At 36.3% G+C, this 14,398-nt stretch overlaps 1 protein-coding gene and 1 long non-coding RNA gene across 4 annotated transcripts in view; both read right to left on the bottom strand.

Annotated features, from left to right (window-relative positions):
• SNX24 (sorting nexin 24) overlaps positions 1–14,398 on the bottom strand; it is a 95,555-nt gene that overhangs the window by 21,143 nt on the left and 60,014 nt on the right. The gene's annotated exons all lie outside the window — the stretch shown is intronic.
• On the bottom strand, positions 1,454–11,085 carry LOC138683690 (uncharacterized). Its single transcript, XR_011323100.1, has 2 exons — positions 8,687–11,085; positions 1,454–6,461 (listed from the first exon to the last, which is right to left on the bottom strand). It is a non-coding gene; the product is annotated as an uncharacterized lncRNA (long non-coding RNA).

Here is a 14,398-nt window from a genome sequence, read left to right as displayed (position 1 = left end):
CAAGCATACAAACCCTGCTTTTTGTTTGCATAGAGCTACTAACCAAAGCTGCAATGTTTCCCCTGTTTTTTCTTGCAAAAAAACCCAACCCCAAAACAATCCCCAAACCCCACTGTCCTTCCTTTTTCACTCCCGCCACCCTGGCAAAAAACCTCACCTCTCTTTCAGAGATGAGCATGCCTTGTTACATGCTGCTCTGTAACTATAGGAGCAAATCAATAGCAGCTGAATGCCATCTGCTTCGGGCAGCAGAACAGCACCAAAAGTGTGAGCAATGCATCTTCCCTTATTGAAAGGTTATTTTATGCAAGTAAACAATTCATCGTCTTCTTGCACGCTTGATGCTCATTTACCACTTTTGATCAATAAAATATGCAAAACAACAAAAAAATTGAATCCTAAGAGTAGTTCTGATGCCAGTGTGATAGTTAATCAATATCAGGTCTCTGTTCAGTAAGGCAGGCAGTAGGGTAACTCCTTTATTGTATGAACCCAGGAAAAAGTGTGGAAATGTGTCTTGCTGCCTCTAAAATGCAATAAGAGAGTGAGAAACACAACTTTTATCCTGCAAATTAAAAAAAGGAGAATGAAAATGGAAGTACTATTTTAACTGTTTTTTTTCCCCTCATTATGCAAAGGGTACTTATGTCAGCTTGCCTGATCATTTGTTGCAAAGAATCTGCTGTTATGCTGTTGATAGAGCTGTACTATCATTAACACAGATACTCAGTTAAATTGTGGCCATTACAAGACATACTTTGGACAGCAACCCACTCTGTTTCCTTCTAAAGCTGCTCTATCTTATTAAGTCTTGGTCTTCAATGTATTTATGTTTCAGGTGAACTCAGTTTTTCTGTTAAAAACAAACTGCTATGGGAATTTCTTTTGCACAGTGTTTCTTTTAGTCAGACCACAAACTGCCTTATTACATTAAGCCTCCTGACAATTGTTTCAAGTAGAATACTTCTCTCCCAACAAAGAAAACGACATCATTTTTATAGATATTGCAGAACAAAACCTCCAATTTAAACAGTTTCCTAAAATAACATAAAATACTTGAAATAACAGTTGCTACTTGCAAAGGCCCTCTAGTGAGACATACGTCCTAATATTTAAAAAAAAATAACTACTCTCTCATTTGATCAGCAGTTTTGCAGATTATATCACAAAGATAAAGCCACAAATTCAGTTGCACAATGTATGCTCTGATTTGCACTTAATACTGTATTTTCTTCATTGTTCTTTTCTGCTTGTACCTAGAAACACAAGTATTCAGGTATGTGGCCTTTACTCACTTTTGGTTATTTGAACTGAAGAAAAGCTTAGTACACTTCTGTAAAAGAATATCTTCTGCAGGGCTTCCATTTAAGAGAACTACCAAGTACAAGACTTAAAAAACAAAAAAATACTGTTTTTCTCTATATTTGCAATGCAAAGACACTTCCCAGTGTAGTGGTCATGGACTTCCAGAACAGATTTATTAAATGAAATGAAGCAATACTGAATAAAAAATAATTTCACAATCAGGTTAGAACCAAACACTAACTTGCAGTCAAGCAGCAGCACTTATACATAGGAGAGCGAAAATATCTTGTTCATTGTTCAATTCTCATAATTCTTACAAAAACAAGACAAATGGAAGAACATATCTATAGATCAATTTCTATAGAATTTTTAAGGTAATTACTGGTAATTAACAAAGCACACATTTACACATATGAAAAAAGTCCTTCCGACCAACCAACGAAACTTGCTAAAAGTAAGATAGGTTTGGGTTTATTTAAATCTGTGAATTAGAGGCAGATTTGTAAGCAAGAGTTCAAAATTTTTCTTTTATAACCTTGTAAGACCCCAAACATTTGTAGTTATAACAGGCAGCTGCCCCTTCTACATAACGAAGCTTGGATCAAGCTCCTTCTGCATGCCTTCTTCAAAAATGCTTATTAGTTTCTATGAACTCAAATAGACAGTTTGATCACATTTATAGAAGCCAAAGCAATTTTGATCAAATTAATAATACAGAACATAGTAGTGAAAGTGCAGTAGCTTTGAGTCAATGACCCAACTAGCAGCAAGGGTATAATTTAAAGTCAGAAATTTCCAGTGCATGCACCGTTAGCCACAGTGAACCTGTTACTGCTCTAAAGGGAATTGTTTGCCTCTTATTAGATTTTCTACAGCACAGCCATAAGTGATAAATGTACTGCTGTACTCACTGTCAAGTTAATCAATGCTGCCAAAGTTTTGTTGACCTAACAGTAATCCATAAAGTGAGCGGCATTTTCTCTATCCCTATGACATCTTGGTCCTCAGTGGGGATACAAATCTTACAACAGCTTCTTAAAAAAAATGAAAAAAACAAAGCAAAGCAAAGCAGGGGGGAAAAAAGATATTTTCAAAATTCTGTCTTTAAATTAGCAGACTGTGAGAATTCCTTGCCTCTCTGACAAATTGTTTAAAAATGAAGGCCACACAATGGATTCATTTTGATGGTTAAAATACTAGCAAATGGATAACTTCACAGAGGATAAAGCCTTGCCTACTAAAAAGAAGGTAAAAAACAGCTTCAGGAGTCTTCCAAGGAAACAATTGTGAACACAATTTACTTGTGACTATAGATTAGTGCACTGGTTAAAACAGAGCATGGTGCAGCAATTCTGAAGACAGTAATGTGAAAAGAATAATAAAAAATAACCACTAATAAAACTTGTCTGTTGCTGCATCTGGCTGTGATTCACAATCCGTGAGAGGCATCACGACTGAAAAGAAGAAAAAGTCAGGAAACAATCCCTAGTAGAACGAGCTGCTCTATAAACAAACTGCTGCCATGCTCTCACAAGCAATTATAGACATATGAAATATGAATTGCCATTGATTTTTCTTCTAGAGGTCACTCTGCTCCATGTTTTACGCACTCTAGGCATTTATTTGGGTGGCAAACTGACAAGTTTTTACAGAATTAACGGAGCAATGTAATCCTTGCTCAATTGCAGGTACTTCATTATGGTTCTGTTCCTTGACACTTGTCCCTCCCAAAACTTACTAGCAAGGGAGTACTTGATAAAGGTGAGGAACAATGCAATTACTTGTGAAAAGAGATCATCCTAACTTGGTCAGTGAATGCTTATTTACTTCTTCTGTGCTGATGGCAGACAAGCAGCATCAGTCAGAGGGCTGCATTTATCACAGCATAGCAATTCTGCAGGTAATGTTCTGATTTGGCTAAAACTCTCCACATTCTTGTTATTGAAAGAAGGATGACTTCTCCAGAAAGGAGAAACAAGATTGTAAGTTAGCCCCCTAACAGAAGTAACACAGCTATCTGGATTTCTGTTAAAAATTATCATAATATTAAAATACTGCAAGAATGCCAAGCTGCTCTCTATAGTTCTCATGTTTTTGATTTTATCTTCACACTTAGCAATTGCTTTATGTTCCTTACTCAGCAACTGGAGAACTACTTAATTTTGGCTAGTAAAGTCCACAAATGAGGTTGAAACCAAGAATCATGAATTAATGAATCATGTATTCTGGCATTTTTAGACAGCAGTCTTCTTTACATCTATTATTCATTTTTGGCACAAATATTTGGTCTCTGGGTTTCCCATGCAAGAATAATTTGCAAAAAGGTTGTGTGGCACCCTTCCTTCCCTGTGGTTATTCTGTTCCCTAAGGCTCTGGTTTACTCTACAAGTAAGCCTTGGCATCTGAACCTAAGGTTAAATTTTTTTTTTAAGTCACATTTCTTGGTGCCTCAATGAAAGGAGGGAGCAGTACTATAACACTGTGTATGGAGAGCTTAATCAGACTCTAGACTCCATGATAAGCAAATAAAAGAGAGTATGCCATCAGTGCAAGTATGCCTGGAGAAGTGGTACCCCGAAATCAGAGAGGATGTGCATATAGTATAAGGGTTCAGAAAGGATTTATAGTAGAACTGAAGTCTACAAAAAACCTTGCATTCTCTGTTGACTGGACACAGAGATGACCTTCAACACATGATCATCAGAAGACAACACTATGACTGCTATGTAGACTGAGTAAACCAGTCAAGGGGACAAAATGAAATTTCAGGGAAAAAAAAACGAGAAAAGGTGGGAAGATAGGTAGTGACATATGAAGTTGAAAGAATCTGCTATAGATATAAAAATGATAACATGGTGGTTGAGATAACATATAGATACAAAAATGATAACATGCTGGTTATAACTGGTAAATATACTACAGGGAAAATAATTTATATGTCTCCATCCACACATTAACAATCCCAGCTTCTCAACCTGTCCTGTAACTCAGCATCAATCAATGGTCTGATGGTGGACTTCCCCCTGACTTCCTCGGTGAACATCACCACTTTCTAAAATTGGGCAAAAATAATTGATCATACTAGAGTAATTGGGATTCCTTTTTTATTTTTTTGGCCACATTCAATTTTTTTTGAGATGCCAAGCCTGGCTGCTAGACCTCTTCACTGAAATGTTGGCTGTACTTTTACATTAATAATACTGTTGCTGAGTATCTGCATCAGTCTACAGTTAACAACAGCCTCCTGCATCATTAGAGCACAAATTCATCACAAAACCCACTAACCTTTATTTTCAATACTACAAAAAGTCCCCAATAACCCCTCGTAACTTACTCTTGCGGTACATGTCTTCAACAGTCCAGCATTTAAAGCTGGCTAACTAATTAAGATCGCATGATTAAACTTGTCTGAATTTGATTAATTACTAAAAAGTCCACCTGTAAAGCAGGTAAGCACTATTGCATGGCATATAAATACAATGTCATTATAAAAAAGCAAACTGCTTCCTAACCCTGAAGTTATACAACTGCTGCTGTTCAAAACTATTAGCATGTACAGCTGCATGACCTTGACTGAGTCCAAATACATAGAGAAAGATCTGATGGGATAATGTAAAGACAGCTGCTTAAATGCTGGTGGCTGCAAGACTGCTGATTGTGAATCCTGTGTGTGGTCATTGCTCCTCCATAATCTCCTGTTGCTTTATGAGTGCTTTTGAAATGTTACATTAGGAATCTTCTCCACTGAACCAGGTATGAGAGCTGGATCCCACACTGAAAAGCACGCTTGCAGGTCTGGATGCCCTGACATATGGAGAAACTGGGAGAGGTTTCACTTGTATATCTTCCTCATGATTTCCTGGGGACATTCTGAACACTTCCCAGAGGCCAACATTACAGGGAAGCTGCTCAGAAAACCACAGTTACTCAAAATACAACTGTGATCTCCTAGTGACTTGCCAGCAAGGATATAAAGAAAAATACTGTAAATGACCTGTGTTCAAAGTGCTATGTCTGTTGCAGCATGTCTGTTATCATCAGTTCATGAGCTGACATGACACCATACTATCACAGTTATGAATGCTGTATTTCCCTACTGATGATGATATTCTGGAAATAAAAAAACCTGACACTCGAAAAATGGAGGATGAACTCCCCCAATCAGATACACATAACTGGAATGACATTTTCTCAGAATGTTTTATTGGGAAAGTTATCACTGACCTTTTCATTTTCCTAGAACAGACATACCCAGTGGGTTGCAACAGCATAAGAAATAAGATTTTTATCCAACCATTTTAAAACTGTAATTCTACAAAAGCAGACTCCAGCCACACCACTGCTGTAAAGGCCAGGGATGCACCACACAAACTGCTGTTCTAAGAGCACAGTTTTAAAAGCTGTGGCAGCTGGTATATTTGTGCTGTCAGTTTACATGAGTGATGACAACACACACAGCAGTGATACAACTTACCTAGCCAAGGTAGTTCTGTAAAAACTGACTTAGAAATTAGTCTGTTTAGTGTGTAACAGACTATGCGTATCCTCTCCTGCCGCCTTCTTGATGGAGCACATTACTCCAAAGCCTTACATATGCAACAAACATCAACAACTCAACCAACATGCAATACTTTTTTTGAACATACTAATACTCAAAGCCTATAAATTTATTTCAATATCTAAGGTGACAGAGAGGCTTCCTCCTCATGCTGATGCACTCATTCTCAAAAGGGGAAAGGCTGGCACTTAAAGGGAGTATCCAGGTGGTTTTCCTACGGTTTGTCATTAACGGAAATATCCAGAGGACCCATGTGCAGAATGATGCTCACACCATGTGGGTCAATACCATTTGGCATGCACAGACAGCTGGAAGAAAGGAACACCCATCAAAAATGTCTAGATACTTATCATTAGGGACACCCACCTGTATTAAAGAGGAATCAAAATCCAACATGCTAGGTTTGTCTCTACCAAACGCAGGGGTTACTGGTTATTAACATAAGCAAACCACACTTAGAGATTACCGTATCTACTAGACAGTAACAAACACAAATGTAGTATAAGCAGGGCTTTCTTGAGCTTTAGATGCAATTGGAGTAGATCTTGTGATCAGCTCTGAATTGTAGGATCTGTGATTTTCCCATGTTTGTTATTTCCTGCAGCATGTTGAAGGAGAAATGTACGTAGCAAAGGTGTCAAATACAATTTGACATTACTGTAACAGAGATCTTGAAAAGAAATGGCTTTTAGTGCTTTTGTTGTGAGGAGAAACAAGAATAATTTCTGTATCACAGATAAAATTTTCCTTTGTGTTTGGTGGTTACTCTCAACTCTATTTTGTTGCATCAGTGCTTCTTATAGCATTATGTAGAATTTGCATTCATTGATAACGTTGGTTTACTCTGACTGTTATACTGAGCTTTGAACTAATTGCTCTCAATTAATCTGTTCCACTCTTTGATAGCTTATTTATCAGATTGGGAAAGATAGATTTAATGGTGCTTGCTGGAAACAAGTTCTTTAATTGAAAATACCAGAGTGTTTAGCTCACTTCGTGCTCTAGCAATTAAGGACAATTTGGAAAAGCGTTTTTCCCCCTACTATTGTCTCCTTGATTAGATATCCAAAGAAGCAGACAAAACAAATGACAATACCACCTAGCAATATTGGTTCAAATAAAAGCCCAGCAGCCAAATTACTTACTCTGAGAAATGTGAACCATCCCCATCAATTCCAATGCTGTGTTACATTCATTTTGCTGTATCTTTCCCTCCCAAGTAGGTGAATGGCAAAATTTCTTTCAAAATGCATAGCTCTATGCCTGCCTCTATACAATTATCCCTTTCCACAAATAAGCCAAATCAACAGAAGAAATTATTTTTCTTGATTAAGCTCCCACATTTCTCTTGGGATGGAACAAAACAAACAATTAATCTTTCCTTATTTGTTCTCAGAAGAACCTGCATCCCTTAAATGCACGATAACCAGGGTACCTGTGGCAGGCAGTCGGCAGCAATTAGGCTTGTGCTGAAAATGAATGGACTAGAGTCAGAATGCCTAATCTGCTGAGAGTTTCTACAGGAGGGCAAGGTTAGACCAGGAAAATTCCCTTGCTGTGGAAATACTGTTAAAAATTACCACTTGACTTCAGCATAATTAACAAGGTTTGGGAATTTATATGAACTGAGTAATTGAAAAGAATTAGCAAGAGATATATACATTAATCTTCACCAGTTACAACATGCCTAATGAAATTAAAGGTTCTACTTCTACTTCATGCTTTGTTTCTGCAAACTTTTTCCATCTACAGAAGAAAAAGTATATTAGATAAAGACAACGATAGTTATGAGAAATTAAAAAGAATAAACTGTGTCACAGAACTCAATTTGTATATCAATACTTCTTGAAGATTTTCTTATATATAACTTATTGTCTTTATCATAAGAAATGCTACGAAAGTTTCTTATTTTAATGTCCATGTTTTTAAAGTCAACAGGAAAAATCCTTACCTGAATTATAAATTTAGGCATCATGCAGTAATGCATATTTGTTTGTAAATGAACCTCCACTGAAATTCAAGTCTGCCTGAGTCAAGACATTCTACAATTAACAGTTTCAGTAAAATAAGCTTTTTTACACTTAACTAAATCAGTATTGTATTCAGATTACAGGGACGATAAGCAGGTGAAAACAAAAATAAAGGCAAGCAGTGCTGATGTGTGTGGAGATAGATGTTAGCAGAAGATAACAAGCATTTGTTACTCTCCTAGGCTACCCATGAGCACAGGACCTTCTCCCCTTAGTTCACTCCGAAATCCTTCAACATATCCTTCAGAAAGGAGACGTGCAAGATTGCATAAAATCCAAGAAAAGGGAACACACACAAGGGAATTGTATCTAATGCAGGAGAGTCCAATTTACTGCAGCACCAAAGGAGAAGGCTCACTGACCACCTTCACACAACCAATCTGAGGAAGACTAGTCATCTCCTCCTCTGCTCACCTCTCTTAGCTACTGATGGAATAGCTCTTCTTGCTTAAGCAGCTCTTCTTGAAAAGAATTTTTCTGTTCCTGTGCTCTTTCTTTGCAACATCTCTAAAGCAGAAGCTCAAGAATTACTGCTTATTTAATTCAGTATCTTTCTGGTAAAACCCTGTGATTAGTTCCACAGTTTGTGGGGGTTTTTTTGTTTTGTTTTTTTTTTTCTTTTGTTGTTTTTTTTCTGTCCCTTCAGAATGGTCTACACTAAATAATACAAATAATGTTAGATAAAAACTTTAAAGTTATTATGGCACACTTCAAAGTGAAGAAGTCAGGTTAAGTATCAATCAAACTTTAACTCAGCTTCCTTTTGTGTAAGGATTTATTTAATGTTGCTTACCTATGTAGTATGATCCCATACTACTTTTTCCCCCACAATCAGTTCTTCATCCAAAGCACAAAATGGATGGTATTCAGTTACTCAGCATATATTCACTATTTAGTTTTCTTCCTCTCACCTCCAAATGTGGCCTGTGTCTTATGTGCAAATTCAGATCCTGCTATAAAGACAAAATTGTTCACTTCTTCATGAACTTTTTTCCCCAGTGCTCATGTGCAGTTTATAAATGCATAAAGAATATTAATGATTGGTCTTCAGTCACAGAAGTGTAGGCAAAAGAATACTATCAGATTGCATAAAGGCAATGATTTGCTAGCCCTAGGTCTAAACTACATGCTAATTTAGTGCTGTACACTACTGAATAACCATAACAGAACAGTGTGTTGCACTACACATGCAATAATAAAATACTCTTTCACTAGAAAATAAGTTTTTCCCTTCACTGGCAATTCATTAAGTACAATTACAGATTAATTTTGAAGAAAAAGCCCCTAAGACTTAACTTGCCTTGAAAGGCCAATTTAAAAAAGCAATACTTATTTGTACACCAAAAAATATTTGTAAAACAACACAGAGTAGGAAACGAAACTATGTTTAAAATGCTGTAGATTGAGTAAAAAGATGGGGGAAACCAAGTCTTTCTACCATACATCAGGTGGTGATAATAAAGACTCTTTGCAGGAATTACAGCTCCCTCCTTCCTTCCTTTACTATAATGGACAAAAATTGTTTGACTTCACCCCGTCCCCCCAACAAGCTCAAGAAAATCTATTAAATATTTATTAAGGAAAAAGAAAATTTAATGCGTACATATCAAACGAAGAGTTGCTTTCAAGATAAGGAAGGTGACCATTTTTTCTTTCATCATGGCTAAACTAAATAAGTATCTCACACTTTGTATTGCTCTAGAAGGAATAATGGCTATTAGAACAACTGGCCATCAGCAGACTATAGTGACTACAGCAATGCACCAATACTTGAATTTTAATATTCCTAGTTCTGCTTTAACAGGCTGTGACATCTTAGGCAAAGAACTTAATTTCTTTCTCCCTCCTCTTAAAATATCTTACAGTTATTCTGGGCATATGCAGGTCATGACAGAGACCATTTCTCACTGTATAGAAATGCACAATTAGTACAGTTTGATGTTCATCTTAACTTGGGCAAAAGTATGTGATACAATACCGTCATGATATACAGTATAATGAAAAGAGAATGAGGACTTAGACGTTTTCTAAACCTGTCATGACTTCTAACATAAATTCTGCTTTTAACTCAGCAAAATTTATTTTGATGAGCTCTAACATGTAAGAATGAAATGAGAGAGAAGTTCATGCAGCACAATTCTATACACAAAAACCAAACAGATTATTGAAGATGAAGGAAAAAATATGAATCACAAACCATAATGCAGCACCACTTGAAAAGCAAAAAATGTAACTCTTAAAACATAAACCAGGTAATTTTCCTAAGAATGCTTGAAAAATGCTTGGAATATTTCTGCAGGGAACACCTCTGCAAACAGACACTCTTAATAAATGGCTCTCCTTTAAATTATCTACAGAATTATTTTGCTTTCCCACTTTCTCTTGCTTTCTGCCTATTCTTAATAAATATGCAATCCTGCATGTGTCAAGCACACTTCTTTAAAATCCACAGCCACCTAAAACCAGTTATGTATCTGGTTTTAGAAAGAAAGATGTATGCACAACAGAATCTTAAAAAAGCTGGTCGCAGCAATGATGGATTTAAGTTATTAACCGATCAAAAAAAGATGGATGGTGGTCTGCTTTTCTTAATCTACATCATCATCTAGATCTATTTAAAGATATGTGGTACACTAACAAACTTAGTTAAGGTTTCGATAAAATCAGTAGAATAATCTGCCCTGTTACATTGAGACTGTATCGATCAATAAAATCACTTGTACTAGGAAAGTACTGTTAAGTACTGACAATCCCAGCCATTAATATTATTTAACACTCTGCTCACAATCTTTAATGAGGACAAAGAACATCTTGTCTTTTTATACTTATCATACCATTTCTTTTAGAGCTCCTTACAGGTACAGTTCAACCTTGATTACTGCAGACTAAATGGAGTTAGAGAATGAAGACACGGAATAATTTTGGATAATGGAGAGAATTTTCAATGTGATTAATAGATGTGGGTGATTCGACAGACTTTCCAGCAAAACATCAGTTAAATCTTATTTCACTGTATCCAATGTTTACTTGAAACTTTCTAAGGCTAGACTCATTCCCAATGCATTCACCTGCATTTAAAACAAAACTGGTTTCCAGAAACAGCAATCAGGAAGATAAGCATCTGTTCTGGACTTGATGGGAATTTTTTTTTTCTGCAAATAAGCCAATTTGGTCTTAAATTAGTTAGAAATAGATCCCAACAGCAAATGTGTACATAGGACAAAGGGAAGGACTGCCTCCGCAGAAATCTTTCTGGTGGTTAATGAATGACAGAAGGAAGTCAAAGTGATTTCTATCCAGCTCCTGCTCTCAGATATGGGGAATGGTTAAACAGAAGCCTAGTGGGAAAAAATCCACAGCTCAGGCATGCACAGAATAAGGTGGAGAAGAACAAAAATAGACCCACATTTTGCACAAAAGTTTTATAGCTTAAAATTTCTTCCTCTGAGTTCAGCTTTTAAATATACAGCCAATTACCTCCTATGTGTAAAGCATTTGGTCTTAAAAGGCATTAGCCTTTACAAGCTGCTTTGCACAGTGGCATCTGACCTGCATACATCTTCATTATATCAACATGATTCAACCCCGTGTCTTCTGAGCCATATGATTCCATCTTTTTTCTTTTAAGAATAGTGTTCATGATACATACAGGGCTCAGTTCATGAAAACACATTAATGTTTAATCAAATCTAATAACAAGCTGAAGCACAAGTATATGTTTAATTACTTTAAAGACTATATAAGAAAGGTTCAGACCAAAAGTCCATTTAGCACTGTATCCTGTCTCCAAAAATGGCTATAAATGGATGCCAAGGAAGAGTATAAATGAGCAAGAGTAACATATGAGACATTTTCTTTCAATACTCTAGCAGCCTCAATAGTTACTTCCAGCTTGAGGACCTTCTATGCTTGATATAAACTGCTCTTCCATGAACCTTTCCAGTCTTCCCTTGAACCAATTTAAAATTTTGCATTCACAACACCCTTTGGCAAAGACACACAGGTATATAGGAATAACTAAATGCTTGACACAGAGCGCATTTCTGAGACTATAAAGGAAGAACAATTGTAATGAATATTAACATTGACAGAATGCATAAATGTGATGAATGTGAACTGCACAGAAATAAAATTTGAATAGCTGAACTATCATTGAATAGTTCTAAGATCATTTTGCCATTACATTTCCAGAATTAAATAGTAACCAACTTGATTTATTTTTATTGGGCAAAAGCAAACAAATGTCTCATAAAAGTGCACATATCACACATCTCATAAAAATGCACATATCACACGCACAGATCTCAATATTTCTAAACAGCTCCAACAGCACTGGTTCAAAAACGTCTACCTCTACAGACATTACATTTTTTTTCTTCTTTAATATTGATAATGGAATGTCAAGAACTGTTCCATTTGGAAAGCACTTACAGATTACTTCTGATCCCAGAGAACTACATCAGCTTCAACCAACCCACAAACCAAGATCTCCCTGTCTTCATATGAAATCCTAGCTTTCGTTCTGCCTAGCAGAGCTCAGGCTGACTTTTATATACTACCATGGGACACTTTTTCCTCCAATTGACAAAGAGAAAAGAAAACAGTGAAAAATCCTGTGCATCACCAAGGATTTGTTTTCCCCACTTTCTGATCTTACTCCAGCCAAGACAGCTGTGAAGCAGTATTTCAGCTACAGTTACAGGGGAGTGTTTGGCTATGGAAAAGCAAAGCTTTAGCCAATGCACAATGTGGAGTACTTGCAGACTGGCATCAGGAGTCTAGATGGCTTTTCTTAGAGCAGAGCCTTCTCCAGTCTTTTTGAGGATGGACAACGTTATAAATGACTTGAGTTCACATTCCTCCTTGTTAGAATAGCAAGAGGCCAACAGAAATTGAATCAGTTAAGCAGTGAAGAACTAATGAAACCTCCCACTGGGTGATGGAAAACTCCTTTTCTTCACAATTAGATAAAAAAGCCTGAGAAATCAAATTATTTCACTCCCCAGAATGATAGCGAAAAGGGGCAATGACTGACCAAGAAAGCAAAAGATTCTTATCCTCAGTTGCAATATGAAACTCTGTATTAGCTCTGAAATGCTCTGCAACAGTGTTACCAAATAAACAAAAAGATCCTCTCAGTATTTTAATTTTTTAAATTGAATCTAAAACTTCTGTGAAGCAACAGCACACAACCAGATCAACTTAAAAGAAGACAGTTCAAAAGCTTCAGAATACAATTTGGATTGATGACTAAAATCAGAAGGTTTTTTTCTGGGGCTAGGGAAGGTTATTTAATCTTTCTATCCAGATTTATTGATTTGCTCATACCCACTGTCCAGTCAAAAAAGGTTATTTATTTATTTATTTATTTAAACTTTACCACAAGGAATTTACTATCAACAGTTATTGAAGTAGTTAAAAGAAAATCGTCATGGCCCATGAAGAAATGACACGTTGAGCCAAATCTTCTGTAAGATAGTTTTTCTTCTGCAGTCACTAACTGCAGAAGTAGTTCATTTGTCTTCATTGTTTTGCAGTTGCTGTTGAACTGTTCCCCAAAAAAGAGTAAAAAAATGCAATATAATAATGGGAGATTTTCTCCTTTATACTTCTGATTAACTTACTCATAAAGCAACTACATATTATTCATCACCCCATCCACTGTTTTCCTAACTCCACCCTGCTGGAAATTAAGACATCTAAGGAGTATAGGATTGGATTCTACTTTCTTAAGAACAAAATCATAACAGATATGGTTTTATTTATCTTTTTCAGGAAGGATTGGTAGTTAAAATATTTTTAAAGAGAATTGCATTTTGAAGAATACTGAAATATAGGTCAAAGTGCTTCTCAGATCTCCAGATTATTTCCTTAAATGGAAAACAAATCTCTCATCCAGTTTCATAAACTCCATAATTTATTTTGAAGATTTGGATTCCTGAAACTTTTGGAATGTTCAAGTTCATCAAGTCTTCAAGTCTCACAGCCAAGCAGCACTTTAACCAATCTTATCTCCAGGAATCAGGACTGTTCTTTTTGTAAAAAGTTCAAGAATAAATAAAAGGCAAATATGTTTTCTTGACCTCAGCCGAGAGAGAAATATTAGCTCTACATATTAACTTTGGTTAGAGACACACATACATACAGATCCTACATACATACAGAGCAGCTCAGAAGGTTTACAGCCCTCTGTTTTTTATTAGAGTCTTGCCAGTCAGAAGAATTTCTTCAGGTCACCCAGACCACAAGAAAAGAGTTAGTATCCTGAAGCTCATCAAAAATATAGGCCTCCTCCAAAATCTCTCTCCATAACCAAATCATGTCAGTGAAGACTAGCAGCAGCTACACAGACTCATGCTGAGGTGTGGGTGCCATTTCACAGTGAATTCTGTTAACGATGCCCGTTATCTTGTTGGACTGATGATATCAGCAAATGATGAGATTTCTTCTGCCCAAGGGGGTTAAAAATATCTATTCCATTGAACTTTAAAAGGCAGAACTGTCA

This window comes from Haliaeetus albicilla, chromosome Z, assembly GCF_947461875.1.
Source record: "Haliaeetus albicilla chromosome Z, bHalAlb1.1, whole genome shotgun sequence".
In the NCBI taxonomy this organism is placed as follows: Eukaryota; Metazoa; Chordata; class Aves; order Accipitriformes; family Accipitridae; genus Haliaeetus; species Haliaeetus albicilla.
Note: the sequence above shows the minus strand (reverse complement) of the source record. Positions and strands in the feature narration are given on the sequence as shown.